This window comes from Meles meles, chromosome 7 (assembly GCF_922984935.1).
Source record: "Meles meles chromosome 7, mMelMel3.1 paternal haplotype, whole genome shotgun sequence".
Classification (NCBI taxonomy): Eukaryota; Metazoa; Chordata; class Mammalia; order Carnivora; family Mustelidae; genus Meles; species Meles meles.
In genome coordinates, this window is record NC_060072.1 from 146342374 (window position 1) to 146358317 (window position 15944).

General features: G+C 39.4%; 1 pseudogene; it reads right to left on the reverse strand.

Annotated features, from left to right (window-relative positions):
* Positions 1–1218: 1218 nt before the first annotated feature.
* LOC123946530 overlaps positions 1219–15944 on the reverse strand; it is a 90279-nt pseudogene continuing 75553 nt past the window's right edge.

Consider the following 15944-nt stretch of genomic DNA (forward strand, 5'->3'; position numbering starts at 1 on the left):
CACCCCACATCTTCTTTATCCATTCATCTGTCAATGGACATCTGGGCTTTTTCCATAGTCTGGCTCTTGTGGACATTGCTCTTATAAACATCGGGGTGCATGTGGGCCTTCAAACCATTATATTTGTATCCTTTGGATAAATATCTAGTAGTGCAATTGCTGAGTTGTAGAGTAGCACTGTCTTTAACTTTTGGAGGAACCTCCAAACTGTTCTCCAGAGTGGCTGCCCCAGTTTTCATCCCACCAACAGTGTAAGAGGGTTCCCCTTTCTCCATAACCTCTCCAACACCTGATGTTTCTTGTGTCATTGAGTTTAGTCATTCTGACAGGTGTGAGGTGGTATCTCATTGTGGTTTTGATTTGTATTTCTCTGATGATGAATGATATTGAGCATTTTTTCATGTATCTGTTGGCCATTGGGGAGATTATTTAATCTTATTTGTGAAGGACTATTCAATATTTTGTCCATTTTATTGGATCATTTATTTTCCTATTCCTTTCCTATTTCCTATTTTCCTATCCATTTTATTTCCTATTTATTTTCCATTCTTGTTTTCCTATTACTGAATTGTAAGAATTCTTCATATAATCTGGAGACTGGTCCTATATTTGATGTTTGTATTGCAAATATTTTCTCACCCTGTTCATTCTCTTTTTGACTGTGTGATTTTCTTAATTCTTAGAAGAAAAAATAGTTTCAATTTAATAAAGTTCAAGTCATTATTTTTTCTTATAAGATTCAGGAGTGTGTATGTTGTGTGTATGTGTGTTTATCCAAAATCATAAGATTTTTATTCTCTTTTACATATTCTTCCAGATATTTTAGTTTGAGATTTTTAATTAATATATGCAATGCATTCAAAGTTTTTAAATGTGTGATTACGAGTAAAGGGTCTATGTCTAATGTTCCGGTATCATTTGTCAGAATGACTTTCTGCTTCTCATTGAATTGTCTTGGTATCTTTGTCAAAAATAAATTTATCATGTATGTGTAGGTTAACTTCTAAATAGTTGATTCTGAAATGGGGGGCAGTTCTGTAGGGCTCTTGGACATCCCCCGTTGGACGTACTCTTATTTTATGGTTTCTTGTTCTATTTCTCTTTAATCTTGGATAAATGGTTAAAGTTATAGATGAACATTAAGAGTGGGCACACGGGTAATCCATAGTTTTAATGATGTTTGTCTTGATCTTCTGAGAACTTGCTTTCCCTGAGTCTTTAAATCCTCAAATCCATGTCTTCTAGCTCCTGGAGAAAGGCTCTCTCTTGCTGCATTTTCTTTGAACGGTGTTATTCTAGCTGTTTTCCAGGTGCTGCTGCTTCTCTGAGCTGTTCAATGGCTTGGAGCGTCTTGTTTAGGCTGTTGATCTGCTTGTCTGTCTTGCGCTCTCACGAAGTGGTTGAATGGCAGCCTTTTTTTTTTTTTTTTTTTTTTTTTCATTTTCTCATTTTATTTATTTTTTCAGCGTAACAGTATTCATTCCTTTTGCACAACACCCAGTGCTCCATGCAAAACGTGCCCTCCCCATTACCCACCACCTGTTCCCCCAACCTCCCACCCCTGACCCTTCAAAACCCTCAGGTTGCCCCAACCTCCCACCCCTGACCCTTCAAAACCCTCAGGTTGTTTTTCAGAGTCCATAGTCTCTTATGGTTCGCTTCCCCTCCCCAATGTCCATAGCCCGCTCCCCCTCCCCCAATCCCACCTCCCCGCAGCAACCCCCAGTTTGTTTTGTGAGATTAAGAGTCGTTTATGGTTTGTCTCCCTCCCAATCCCATCTTGTTTCATTTATTCTTCTGCTATCTCCTACCCCCCCATGTTGCTTCTCCATGTCCTCATATCAGGGAGATCATATGATAGTTGTCTTTCTCCGATTGACTTATTTCACTAAGCATGATACGCTCTAGTTCCATCCACGTCGTCGCAAATGGCAAGATTTCATTTCTTTTGATGGCTGCATAGTATTCCATTGTGTATATATACCACATCTTCTTTATCCATTCATCTGTTGATGGACATCTAGGTTCTTTCCATAGTCTGGCTATTGTAGACATTGCTGCTATAAACATTCGGGTACACGTGCCCCTTCGGATCACTATGTTTGTATCTTTAGGGTAAATACCCAGTAGTGCAATTGCTGGGTCATAGGGTAGTTCTATTTTCAACATTTTGAGGAACCTCCATGCTGTTTTCCAGAGTGGTTGCACCAGCTTGCATTCCCACCAACAGTGGAGGAGGGTTCCCCTTTCTCCACATCCTCTCCAGCATCTGTCATTTCCTGACTTGTTCATTTTAGCCATTCTGACTGGTGTGAGGTGATATCTCATTGTGGTTTTGATTTGTATTTCCCTGATGCCGAGTGACGTGGAGCACTTTTTCATGTGTCTGTTGGCCATCTGGATGTCTTCTTTGCAGAAATGTCTGTTCATGTCCTCTGCCCATTTCTTGATTGGATTGTTTGTTCTTTGGGTGTTGAGTTTGCTAAGTTCCTTATAGATTTTGGATACTAGCCCTTTATCTGATATGTTGTTTGCAAATATCTTCTCCCATTCTGTCAGTTGTCTTTTGGTTTTGTGAACTGTTTCCTTTGCTGTGCAAAAGCTTTTGATCTTGATGAAATCCCAACAGTTCATTTTTGCCCTTGCTTCCCTTGCCTTTGCCGTTGTTCCTAGGAAGATGTTGCTACGGCTGAGGTCGAAGAGGTTGCTGCCTGCATTCTCCTCAAGGATTTTGATGGATTCCTTTCTCACATTGAGGTCCTTCATCCATTTGGAGTCTATTTTTGTGTGTGGTGTAAGGAAGTGGTCCAATTTCATTTTTCTGCATGTGGCTGTCCAATTTTCCCAGCACCATTTATTGAAGAGGCTGTCTTTTTTCCATTGGACATTCTTTCCTGCTTTGTCGAAGATTAGTTGACCATAGAGTTGAGGGTCGATTTCTGGGCTCTCTATTCTGTTCCACTGGTCTATGTGTCTGTTTTTGTGCCAGTACCATGCTGTCTTGATGATGACAGCTTTGTAATAGAGCTTGAAGTCCGGAATTGTGATGCCACCAACTTTGGCTTTGTTCTTCAATATTCCTTTGGCTATTCGAGGTCTTTTCTGGTTCCATATAAATTTTAGGATTATTTGTTCCATTTCTTTGAAAAAAATGGATGGTATTTTGATAGGGATTGCATTAAATGTGTAGATTGCTTTAGGTAGCATAGACATTTTCACAATATTTATTCTTCCAATCCAGGAGCATGGAACATTTTTCCATTTTTTTGTGTCTTCCTCAATTTCTTTCATGAGTACTTTATAATTTTCTGTGTATAGATTCTTAGTCTCTTTGGTTAGGTTTATTCCTAGGTATCTTATAGTTTTGGGTACAATTGTAAATGGGATTGACTCCTTAATTTCTCTTTCTTCAGTCTTGTTGTTGGTGTACAGAAATGCAACTGATTTCTGTGCATTGATTTTATATCCTGACACTTTACTGAATTCCTGCACAAGTTCTAGCAGTTTTGGAGTGGAGTCTTTTGGGTTTTCCACATATAGTATCATATCATCTGCGAAGAGTGATAGTTTGACTTCTTCTTTACCAATTTGGATGCCTTTAATTTCTTTTTGTTGTCTGATTGCTGAGGCTAGGACTTCTAGTACTATGTTGAATAGCAGTGGTGATAATGGACATCCCTGCCGTGTTCCTGACCTTAACGGAAAAGTTTTCAGTTTTTCTCCATTGAGAATGATATTTGCGGTGGGTTTTTCATAGATGGCTTTGATAATATTGAGGTATGTGCCCTCTATCCCCACACTTTGAAGAGTTTTGATCAGGAAGGGATGCTGTACTTTGTCAAATGCTTTTTCAGCATCTATTGAGAGTATCATATGGTTCTTGTTCTTTCTTTTATTAATGTGTTCTATCACATTGATTGATTTGCGGATGTTGAACCAACCCTGCAGCCCTGGAATAAATCCCACTTGATCGTGGTGAATAATCCTTTTAATGTACTGTTGAATCCTATTGGCTAGTATTTTGGCGAGAATTTTTGCGTCTGTGTTCATCAAGGATATTGGTCTGTAGTTCTCTTTTTTGGTGGGATCCTTGTCTGGTTTTGGGATCAAGGTGATGCTGGCCTCATAAAATGAGTTTGGAAGTTTTCCTTCCATTTCTATTTTTTGGAACAGTTTCAGGAGAATAGGAATGAGTTCTTCTTTAAATGTTTGGTAGAATTCCCCTGGGAAGCCGTCTGGCCCTGGGCTTTTGTTTGTTTGGAGATTTTTGATGACTGTCTCAATCTCCTTACTGGTTATGGGCCTGTTCAGGTTTTCTATTTCTTCCTGGTTCAGTTGTGGTAGTTTATATGTCTCTAGGAATGCATCCATTTCTTCCAGATTGTCCAATTTGTTGGCGTAAAGTTGCTCATAGTATGTTCTTATAATTGTCTGTATTTCTTTGGTGTTAGTTGTGATCTCTCCTCTTTCATTCATGATTTTATTGATTTGGGTCCTTTCTCTTTTCTTTTTGATGAGTCTGGCCAGGGGTTTATCAATCTTATTGATTCTTTCAAAGAACCAGCTCCTAGTTTCATTGATTTTTTCTATTGTTTTTTTTGGTTTCTATTTCATTGATTTCTGCTCTGATCTTTATGATTTCTCTTCTCCTGCTGGGTTTAGGGTTTCTTTCTTGTTCTTTCTCCAGCTCCTTTACGTGTAGGGTTAGGTTGTGTACTTGAGACCTTTCTTGTTTCTTGAGAAAGGCTTGTACCGCTATATATTTTCCTCTCAGGACTGCCTTTGCTGTGTCCCACAGATTTTGAACTGTTGTGTTTTCATTATCATTTGTTTCCATGAATTTTTTCAATTCTTCTTTAATTTCCTGGTTAACCCATTCATTCTTTAGAAGGATGCTGTTTAGTCTCCATGTATTTGGGTTCTTTCCAGCTTTCCTCTTGTGATTGAGTTCTAGCTTCAGAGCATTGTGGTCTGAAAATATGCAGGGAATGATCCTAATCTTTTGATACCGGTTGAGACCTGATTTGTGACCCAGGATGTGATCTATTCTGGAGAAGGTTCCATGTGCACTAGAGAAGAATGTGTATTCTGTTGCTTTGGGATGAAATGTTCTGAATATATCTGTGATGTCCATCTGGTCCAGTGTGTCATTTAAGGCCTTTATTTCCTTGTTGATCTTTTGCTTGGATGATCTGTCCATTTCAGTGAGGGGAGTGTTCAAGTCCCCTACTATTATTGTATTATTATTGATGTGTTTCTTTGATTTTGTTATTAATTGGTTGATATAGTTGGCTGCTCCCACGTTAGGGGCATAGATATTTAAAATGGTTAGATCTTCTTGTTGGACAGACCCTTTGAGTAGGATATAGTGTCCTTCCTCATCTCTTATTATAGTCTTTGGCTTAAAATCTAATTGATCTGATATAAGGATTGCCACTCCAGCTTTCTTCTGATGCCCATTAGCATGGTAAATTGTTTTCCACCCCCTCACTTTAAATCTGGAGGTGTCTTCGCGTCTAAAATGAGTTTCTTGTAGGCAACATACTGATGGGTTTTGTTTTTTTGTCCATTCTGATACCCTGTGTCTTTTGATTGGGGCATTTAGCCCATTAACATTCAGGGTAACTATTGAGAGATATGAATTTAGTGCCATTATTAGCCTGTAAGGTGACTGTTACTGTATATTGTCTCTGTACCTTTCTGATCTACTACTTTTAGGCTCTCTCTTTGCTTAGAGGACCCCTTTCAATATTTCCTGTAGAGCTGGTTTGGTGTTTGCAAATTCTTTCAGTTTTTGTTTGTCCTGGAAGCTTTTGATCTCTCCTTCTATTTTCAATGATAGCCTAGCTGGATAGAGTATTCTTGGCTGCATGTTTTTCTCGTTGAGTGCTCTGAATATATCATGCCAGCTCTTTCTGGCCTGCCAGGTCTCTGTGGATAAGTCTGCCGCCAATCTAATATTTTTACCATTGTATGTTACAGACTTCTTTTCTCGGGCTGCTTTCAGGATTTTCTCTTTGTCACTAAGACTTGTAAATTTTACTATTAGGTGACGGGGTGTGGATCTATTCTTGTTGACTTTGAGGGGGGTTCTCTGCATCTCCTGGATTTTGATGCTTGTTCCCTTTGCCATATTAGGGAAATTCTCTCCAATGATTCTCTCCAATAGACCTTCTGCTCCCCTCTCTCTTTCTTCTTCTTCTGGAATCCCAATTATTCTAATGTTGTTTCATCTTATGGTGTCACTTATCTCTCGAATTCTCCCCTCATGGTCCAGTAGCTGTTTGTCCCTCTTTTGCTCGGCTTCCTTATTCTCTGTCATTTGGTCTTCTATATCACTAATTCTTTCTTCTGCCTCATTGATCCTAGCAGTGAGAGCCTCCATTTTTGATTGCACCTCATTAATAGCTTTTTTGATTTCAACTTGGTTAGATTTTAGTTCTTTAATTTCTCCAGAAAGGGCTTTAATATCTCCAGAGAGGGTTTCTCTAATATCTTCCATGCCTTTTTCGAGCCCGGCTAGAATGTTCAGAATCGTCATTCTGAACTCTTGATCTGACATATTACCCATGTCTGTGTTGATTAGGTCCCTAGCCTTCGGTACTGTCTCTTGTTCTTTTGTTTGTGGTGATTTTTTCCGCCTTGTCATTTTGTCCAGATAAGAGGATATGAAGGAGCAAATAAACTACTAAAAGGGTGGCAAAGACCCCGGAAAAATGCGCTGTAACCAAATGAGAAGAGACCCCAAATTGTGGGGGGGAGAAAGGGGATAAAACAGCTTCTGAAAAAAAAAGAAAAAAAAAAAAGAAAGAAAAAAATTTAAAAAATAAAACAAATTAAAAAATACAAAAAAGAAAGAAAAAATATATATATTTAGATGAACTAGTCAAAAAATGTTAAAAAAGAAAAGGGTAAAAGTTTTAAAAAATTTAGCAGAAGAAGAAAAAAGAAAAAAGAAAAAAAATTGAAAAAAGAAAAAAAAATTGAAAAAAGAAAAAAAAATTGAAGTAGCCGCAAGACTAAAGAATCATGGGGAGAAAGCCATGAGTTCCGTGCTTTGCTTTCTCCTCCTCTGGAATTCCGCTGCTGTCTTAGGAATTGAATCTGCTTTCTCCTTGATAGATGAACTTCGTCCTGGCTGGATATTTTGTTGATCTTCTGGGGGAGGGGCCTGTTGTAGTGACTCTCAAGTGTCTTTGCCCGAGGCGGGATTGCACCGCCCTTACCGGCGGCCGGACTAAGTAATCGGCTCGGGTTCGCTTTTGGGAGCTTCTGTTCCCTGAACGCTTTCCGTAGAGTTCCGGAGGACGGGAATGAAAATGGCGGCCTCCCAGTCTCCGGCCCGGAGGAGCCGAGAGCCTGGGGCCCCACTCCTCAGTGCGCCCCCAGAGGACAGCACCCAATCACTCCCGTATCCCCGGCCTCTAGCCGCGCTCGGAGCTCACCCAGCCCGCGACCAGTTCAAGGTAACCCCGAGCTGAGAGTTCAGTCCTCGGCTCTGTCTTGGCAGCCGGCTTCTCCGTTCTAATAGCTGCGAGCTCTCCGACACTCCGACACCCCCGATCCTTCTGTGACCCTGCGGGGCCTGGGGCCACGCTGGCCCCGCGTGGGCTTCACCCCGGTTTAGCCCCTGGAGCAATGTCCCTCAGTGGAACAGACTTTTAAAAGTCCTGATTTTGTGCTCCGTTGCTCCGCCGCTTGCCGGGAGCCGGCCCCTCCCCCCGCGGTCTATCTTCCCGTCGTTTTAGATTCACTTCTCCGCCAGTCCTACCTTTCAGAAAGTGGTCGATTTTCTGTTTCTAGAGTTGCTGTTCTTCTTCTCTTCGCTCTCCCGTTGGATTTGTAGGTGTTTGCAATGTTTAGATAAGCTATCGAGCTGATCTCCTGCTACCTGATGTAGTCTCAGCCTGCTACTTCTCTGCCATCTTGACTCCTCCCCCCCTGAATGGCAGTCTTTTGTGGTTTGCTTTGTGGGGCTGGAGTGGGACCCATCGGGGCTCTTGCCCGTTCTCATGCTCTGCTCTTCAACTTTCTCAGCCTCGAGCTTCCTTTAATTTTGAGGCGCTGTTTTCAGTAGCAGCTTTTCATTTCCTGGTTGTGATTTTATGCTCAGGAGTGGCTCCTCATGCAGTTTAGAATTGATTGGTTTATTTCCTAAAACCGGGCATCTGTAAGTCATTGCAGCTTTACACTTTTCACTAGGTACATCGCTTGGAACTGCTTGGTAATTCATTGTTTTTGCTGGAAACAGTCTATCCAAAAATGGGTGCCAAGAAACCTGCCATATTTGTGCATTTGATGGCACATACTCGTGCAAGATAGAGCCAGGTTAATGCTGAATCTTGTACCTGACATTAACATGGAACCTGGGAGGACATGTAGCTTGTTAAAAGGCATCCACCATCTGAGCACCAAGGGACACATTTGGAATCAGAAAAAAGTTTGTAGTTCATAATATCCCACCCTTTTTTGTCTTTTCAGCTTTCCAGATTTAGCTTGTACTCCTATGTGTCTATGAGGACGGTCAAAGTCTGCATTACGATGGCTGGTTCCAAAGTCAAACACAGAATCACATTTGGCAGCATAAAACCCTAATTTGAGCTACATCATCAAGAAGCCAGTTTTGGTAACTGTGCTCCAGCGTGTCCTCCGTTTGTTGCTGGGAACTCACGCTGGATAACTGTTGAAACACACCAATTAAAATTGCGCACAGCTCCCTTTGTCAAGAGTCTCTGAAAGCCATAAAAACAACATATGTCAGCTTTTAATAAATTTCAATAATTTTTAAATACTCCCTTTATTTCCATAAAATATTTACTAGTTTGGCGTTTGTTTCTTTACTCAAATTATCCATGAAACATTCAATTAAAACAATGTTTATGATCTGAATATTGCTGGATCTCTGTAATTCTGAAAGGATTCTGTGGGTCTTGACAGAAGGTCTTATAAAAGGAGTGACAAGATAATTGTTTGATTAGCATATGGGCGGTAACAATTGGAGAAATGGGGTTGACATAGAGAAACCCATTAAAATATCTGGGGTGGTGGGATATAGAAACAAGTGAGTCATAACAGCAGAAGAGAGATCTCATTAACCCTAGAAAACAAGGTGGAGACTTTTTTTAAAACTTCCCTATACTCTAAACCAAAAGCTGCTTGTTTTTAAACCCATCAGGAAGCTCTTGCCTCCCTTACTTGGCTGATAATAAGCCCCAGTCTATCCCAAATCCTCATACTTACCAGGCTTTTAGAGCAAATGAGAAAATAGTGAAGTTAATGCCCCTTAACAGGCTTTTCATCTGTACCAGTTTCATTCCGAGTATGACAAATCCGTCCAATACACTCAATCTTTACACAAAAATGATTTAAAATGGATGATTAGTTGGGCACAGTAATTGAACTTTCCCCTCGGCTATGAGAAAATCATGTCTCCAGTAATAAAGACTCTTTAAAACAACTGAGTTTCAACACAAAGAGTGACCTCAGAGGGTGAGGGGTTAATTTTTCATTTAATTTCTCCATTTTCTGTCACTTGTACCTACCTTTCGGAGTCTCCCAATCCAGTGTCTTTAATTTTGTTTCCCTTAATGTCTACCCTCTACTACTTTCTCACTGGAAGATGGGCTTGTCCTTTTGGTCTTAATGGACACATTATTCTTCTTCCAAGTAGGTTAACTTGGCCACATAAATTTTTTGCAGTTAGTGGGCCATGTGCATTTGATTCTAAAATTGGCAGTGGGGGAGTTCTTTACTTTTAAAAGTGTGGGTTCCTGACTCTACGCTTTGATCTTTGTAAAGCCATATGGTTTTTCTGACCTTGGATAATGTAAGAGATATTGGGCAATTGAAGACATGCAAAGGCTGTTGAAAATCTGCTGAGAAATAACAGAACACTAGGAGAAGATGGAGACCATTGCCCTGACCACCTAAGGTATCTGCATCTCCATTCTTTTGGATGAACCCGGCAAGAGATCAGAATTGCTATTAACAAAACTAAATACCAAACACAGTGCTTGTAAGGCTAAACCCCTCTTCCCACAACTGGAGTTTTCCCCTGGCTGATCAATGGACCACCCATGGGTGGTGCGGGGAGGGTGAGGGTCCGGAGGGAATCCCATCCTAAAATCTTCTTTGGATGGATGAAGAGAATTCAGTTCAATAGACTGGAATTTATTGAATTAAAATGGCGAGGTACTCAATTTCAAGAAGCCTCGGAAACCCAATCAAAACTTTTCTTGAGTTTTTATTTAATTCCATATTTTATTTTACTTTAGTCATAGCTTCTGTAATTTTTAGTGCAGGAAACTGCAAAATACATTTTTAAAAATTGTGAGGAAGTAGCATTACCCAAGTGTCAAGTATAAAAAAATTAGTTTCTTTAGCTCATGTGTGTAGTTTGGCCAAAGCTGCTGAAGGGTGTCCAACTTAGAGCATTTAATGCTTTATTTTTTATTATATGAATGGATAACAATTCTGTCTTTTCTGTCCAATAGAATTAGATAGAAAATATTTACATGACTAACTTTTAGTATATTCTATGTACTTCGTCCTGTCCATATTTATGCCCAAATACTACTCCAACAGTTAGGTAGTTTAAAATAAGCCATAATACATTCTTTTGAACGAATTTATGTAAATGTTGTATGAATTTGAGAGTGACTTTACTTGTAGGAATATATTATAAGAAATTCCTTCATTTCTAAAATATATAATAAGCTTATAAGATAGAGAAAAAGGTTACTATAAATGCGCTTTCCTATTCATTTAAGATTGTTTCTTAAAGCTTCCAAGACAGGTGGAAAGGTCACCCAACACCCAACACCCATGTTAGTGTGTTCATTGTGACAAATTTTTCATTGCACAGCAAGTGAAATCTTAAAAGACTGTAGTTCTATGGGTCACCGGTCTCAGGTCAAAAATAGATGCCACCCAATTTTATGTAAGTTTGCTGCATAACCGTTCATCAAAAATGTATCCTTCATCTTTCCTCTATGACTCTATGAGTTTGGAGAATGAATATACTGTTCGCATGAATTTTGAGAGTCACCCGGATATCATGACTGGCTGGCACCGTTAGAACACAACAAATTGTGTTATTTCTCTTGCATGATAACCCACATCTTTCATGCTTTGCTAAATAAGGGAGATAAGGGGTTGAAAGCATTTTGTGATCAGAAGATGGCTATGTAATTTACAAAAATGTTTTTAATACTGTTATGGCCTTTCAGTTCTAAATAACTTGGAAACAATTTGGACTTGGAAACATGTGGTCTAGGAGGGCTCAAGGGATGGTGTCCTTTAAAGGATTCAATCAACATAGTCAACTAATATCAGTGATCATCTGTGCTAGAGACCCTGCTCTAGGGCTCTCTGTGTGTTTCTAATGAGAACCCCCTTGAGAACACGCACACTGACATTGCTATAAATCCATGGTCTCCCACTCTGGTTAGAGTGAAGATTACTCTATTGTAACCTTCTTTGGTTCTCAGCTGGAATGGGGCTACTGATGGCTTTTAGCGGGGAATGGCTTAGCAGTAAACGGCTGCCCACGGGCTAATGGGTCTGTGAAAGTCGTTTCAGAAAGTGACAGCAGGTGGTGAGTGTAAAGAACCAGATGCTCCAAGAACTAATGAGATAGGCGTGACTATCCCTTCCCCAACTATACCTACTCACAAGCCCAGAGGCTTATGAACAGTACATGGGGAGATGATGGGGAGAAATGGTGGGGTTTTCCATCAGTTTGGAATATGCCAAGGAATGCCATCTGACTTCTACAGTTTCTGTGTCTCATCTCCAGATCAAATTATATTAATTGCCAAGCCAACCTTCAGGACCCACCTATTGAAAAAAAAAGTCATATTATGGACACCCTCAAGCAGTTGATTCATGATCCTGCTGATTCAACAAGAGAAACGAGTTTAATTTTTATCAGATTGTAGGATTGCTTTGAGCTCTGATTTCTGTATACATTTTATATCTCTAAATTCTTTAAACTCAAAAGAATGTCCTTATCTATAAATTAAGTTCAGAGGTTATTTCTTAATATTCCAGCTTCTCTGTACAATAAAGTTAATAGATGACCTTCTTCGTTTTTCTTTTCTTTCCCCACTGGAAAAATAATGGCCCACGATTTGTCTTGAACTGCAGATCTGTTCTTTTGGCCTTATGAGGCTGTTTCTGGAAATTTCATTGTAAAAATGAAAAAGTCAGGGGTGTAAGATGCAAATTTCTAGTTAAGTCACTGGTTCCAAACTGTTAGATATTCTCATGAGTAGTGTAGGGGTCAAGCACAGGTCACCCCGAGATGGGTCACTTTGACACAAAGTTTATTTTGGATTAGAAGCAATCAAAATCCAGCAGATTTGGGATAAGCTCTTTACCTCCTGCACAATTGGTTAAAAGAATTTGGTGGAGGACCTCCTCCAGGAAGAGACCTATCACCACGGATAGCTACGGAGAGAAAGCGAGTATGGCGGACGGGGAGGAACCTAGGGAAGCCTGTTCCATCAAAGTCCTCTCTTTGCCCCATGGTTTCTGAATGGCCCAGCAAACATTTGTTTACCAAATTCTTGTTCTTTTTCATTTTTTCTGTGAATTGCATTCCTTCCTTATGAAGTCCCAGACCCCCACCCACTTCTCCTTAGTTCAGAATGACATATATGCCTCATTTTGCCTGACTGCCTTTGGAATTTTTCCATGTCTGTGTGAATTCCCTGTACGTATGAAATTAAATTGGATTTTCTCCTGTGAATCTGTCTCATGTCAATTTGATTCTTAGTCCAGCGAGAAGGACCTTGAGGGGTAGGGGGAATTCTTCCTCCCTGACAATAGTCATCCAATATCATATAAAAGAAAGGAAAAAAAAAACCCCAATGTGACACAATTGTTCATGGTCTATGTTAGGTATAGCATGGAAAAAGTGTTTTTTAATCACTAGCCATAATTTCTGCTGTTCTGACATGTCAGAATGGGGCAAATCGGCCAGAAATTTTTAATGAACACTGACTTACACAAATCTTTTTCTTTTATCACATATATAAAATATAAGATCTCACTGTAATATGTTAATATTTCTAGAATATTGTTATGAAAGCAGGCCAAATACATTTTTTTGTCATTAAAATGATGAAACACAAACCTGGTATTCATCACGTTATAATGTCTCTTTTCTAAAAAATGTGGAATCAGGATTAATAGGTTTCGAGCATTTCTACCGCGCTTCAGTACATTATTCCAAGATGTACCTCCTTCCCAGAGGCTTTCTGTAAAAAGAAAGAAAAGTAAAATCTGTAGATTCTCTTTGTTAGGAGACTGTAGAAGCGTCCATTCTATGTTTTTATTAGAGAACAGTGAAAAATACAGTCTCTTGGTGCCTCATTAAGAGAACTTCAATCAGATGTTACCTGTGTACATCTGTGTACTTTCAAATTAAATAAGGGAATTGAGAATGGTTGGCTCCCATGACTGATCAACGAGATTACTGGTGTTGAATGGGGTCAGGTGTCCCTCCACAGGCACACAACTTTTACAAGAGTGGTCATCTGGTCTTCTCCTTAAAACTGTGTGAGTTGTGGGCAAATCCCTGTGCCCATGCCATTGATTGTGCATCAGGTTTGTGGGTGGGGGCAAGGAGCTGATCTCTTGAGGCGAAGGGAGAAAACAGCAGGAATAACACCTAAAAGTTACCACCATTGCCTTGAAGAGGCACCATTTAACACACTGTGCAACTGACACTTTTTCTCTGGTATCCTGAAATACCCTTCTCAGAGACACTCCTGTTCAGTCGGTGAGGAAGATTCTCAATCTTGCCAAATTGTGAAATAATGCACCTACAAATCCATTTCACATCTTACATTATTAGTTATGGATTTAGTGATGGAATCCTGTTGTAATGAACTCTTGATTGGCAAATTGATAAAGGGCATTCTGGTGCTGAGACGGGCCCTTTTAGGGCTCTCCCCCATCTGTGCCAAAGCGACATCTTATCGTCTTGTTTTCTATGGTATTTTGCTTCTATCTCATACAGTAGCATTCACTCACCTGTATGAAGACTAAATACCAAACACCATTATCGTCTTTGAGCCTTAAGATGGTGAAAGAGCAAAATATCGATACTGGGGATTATTTAAAGAAATATGATTTATTCAAAGAAAATTATTTGAAAGTTGAAATTCCTTCTAAAATCGACACTTATAAACAGCCTGTAATCATCTTTCTAGCTAATTTCATCGAGGTGTAACTGTATTGGCTCATTACTACCACTTGGCACTTTTAAACTAGGTAGATCTTTTTAAAATTCCTATCAATAATTATTACTCACGTGTGCATTCATAGTGAAATTCATTCTGATGAGATTCATTAATTTATGTAGGATGTTCTCAAGTCTTCAGGCAAAAACTTAACAATTATTTCGTTTCCTCCTTTTAAAAATGAAATTCATATGCAGTTAACAATCTAATTAGGACACTGTCCAAAAGATGTCAGATATTACTGCAGTCCGTTGGAAGGCAGGAAGTTACCTCTTTTTAAAGAATGGGTTAATATGTGCTAGGAAATAAAACACTCATCCACCTTCAAATTCTACTCAAAACCACAAAGCCTGGAGCTTCAATATTAAATAATGACTTTATTGCTTTGCCTAAACCATTTTTCTCTTTTTTCCAGTATTTTTTTCGTATTTTTTTAATTCACTGAATCCTAGAAAATAACTCCAGATCTGTAAGCCTAAGGTGGTAATTTTAAAACTAGTTGAAGGGGAAATTTAAATTACGCATTCTCTCTTTCTCTTGTTATTGTTCTTTGGAAAATAAAGGCAATGAGGGGACATTAGGGATCATCCCGTCCAATTTACCGTAGAGATGAGCAAATTTACGCCCAGAGAGATGAAGGGAATTACCTGAAATGAAGCAGATTGGCGGCCGAGGGGATGGTCAGGCCTTCCGGTCTAGAGTAGGGCCTGGATGTCAGCCAGCGCTCTCATCTTTCCCCGACTTTAGGGTTCTTTAGTCAGACTTTCCTCTCTCTGTACATATAAATTTTAAGTCGCAAATTTCTCTGTTACTAAAAGGCCTGTTGATAAAATCTGTCTTTTACTTTAAAAACTCTTGGGTTAGAAAATCTAATAGGCAGGCATAATTGGTGGGTGTCTTACCCGTGGCTCCCTGGTCTGATCCCTGACCCATTTCCAGGGATGTTGTAGTCTCATCTTCTCTGAAGTCTGAAGATTGCTCAGAGGAACTTAATGTGGGTCCCTCTCAAGGGCGTTTGCAATTCTGAGGATGCAATCTTCTTTGAGTAACACCTCCACAGGGATGGAGCGGGAGATGGTCATGCTTGTAATTCAGACCAAGAGTCCCGCCTCTAGCGTCTGCCATTATGCCCCGCACATTTATTCAAATGCTCGTTTATATCCTGTCTTGTTTCTGAAAGGATCTGTGGCCATCCCACAGCCCATAGTTTCCGTCCATAGTTTAGGCAAGCTTTCTGCAATGTTTAGAGACTTGAGGACATCACTGATTATGAGGCATCTAGACACTTAGAGTCATTAAGTACGACTTAGAGCTACAGAATTATCTGTAAGGCATGAATGTAGAAAAAAAAGGATGAATAAGTTATGAAAATTACAAGCAAAAAAAAAAAAAGCATAGTTGGAGAAAAATAACTCCAAAGACAAAGAGTAAGAAAAATGGCTAAGTGTCCAAATAGCCATAGTAAAAAAAAAGTTTTGTTTATACAAAAATCAATTCAAAGCCACGTCTGATAAGCTTTTATACTAATAAGTACCAATATTTTGGCCCTCTTAGTAAATGTTAATGCAATGCAAATGGTACTTCTCTATTTTAAATAAATGTACTCCTCTTGACTATAAATTAAGAGAAACAGGTCCAATTATAAGAGTTTAAAATACCCCCCTTTTTAAACCAACTTCTAAGTTATATAAATAT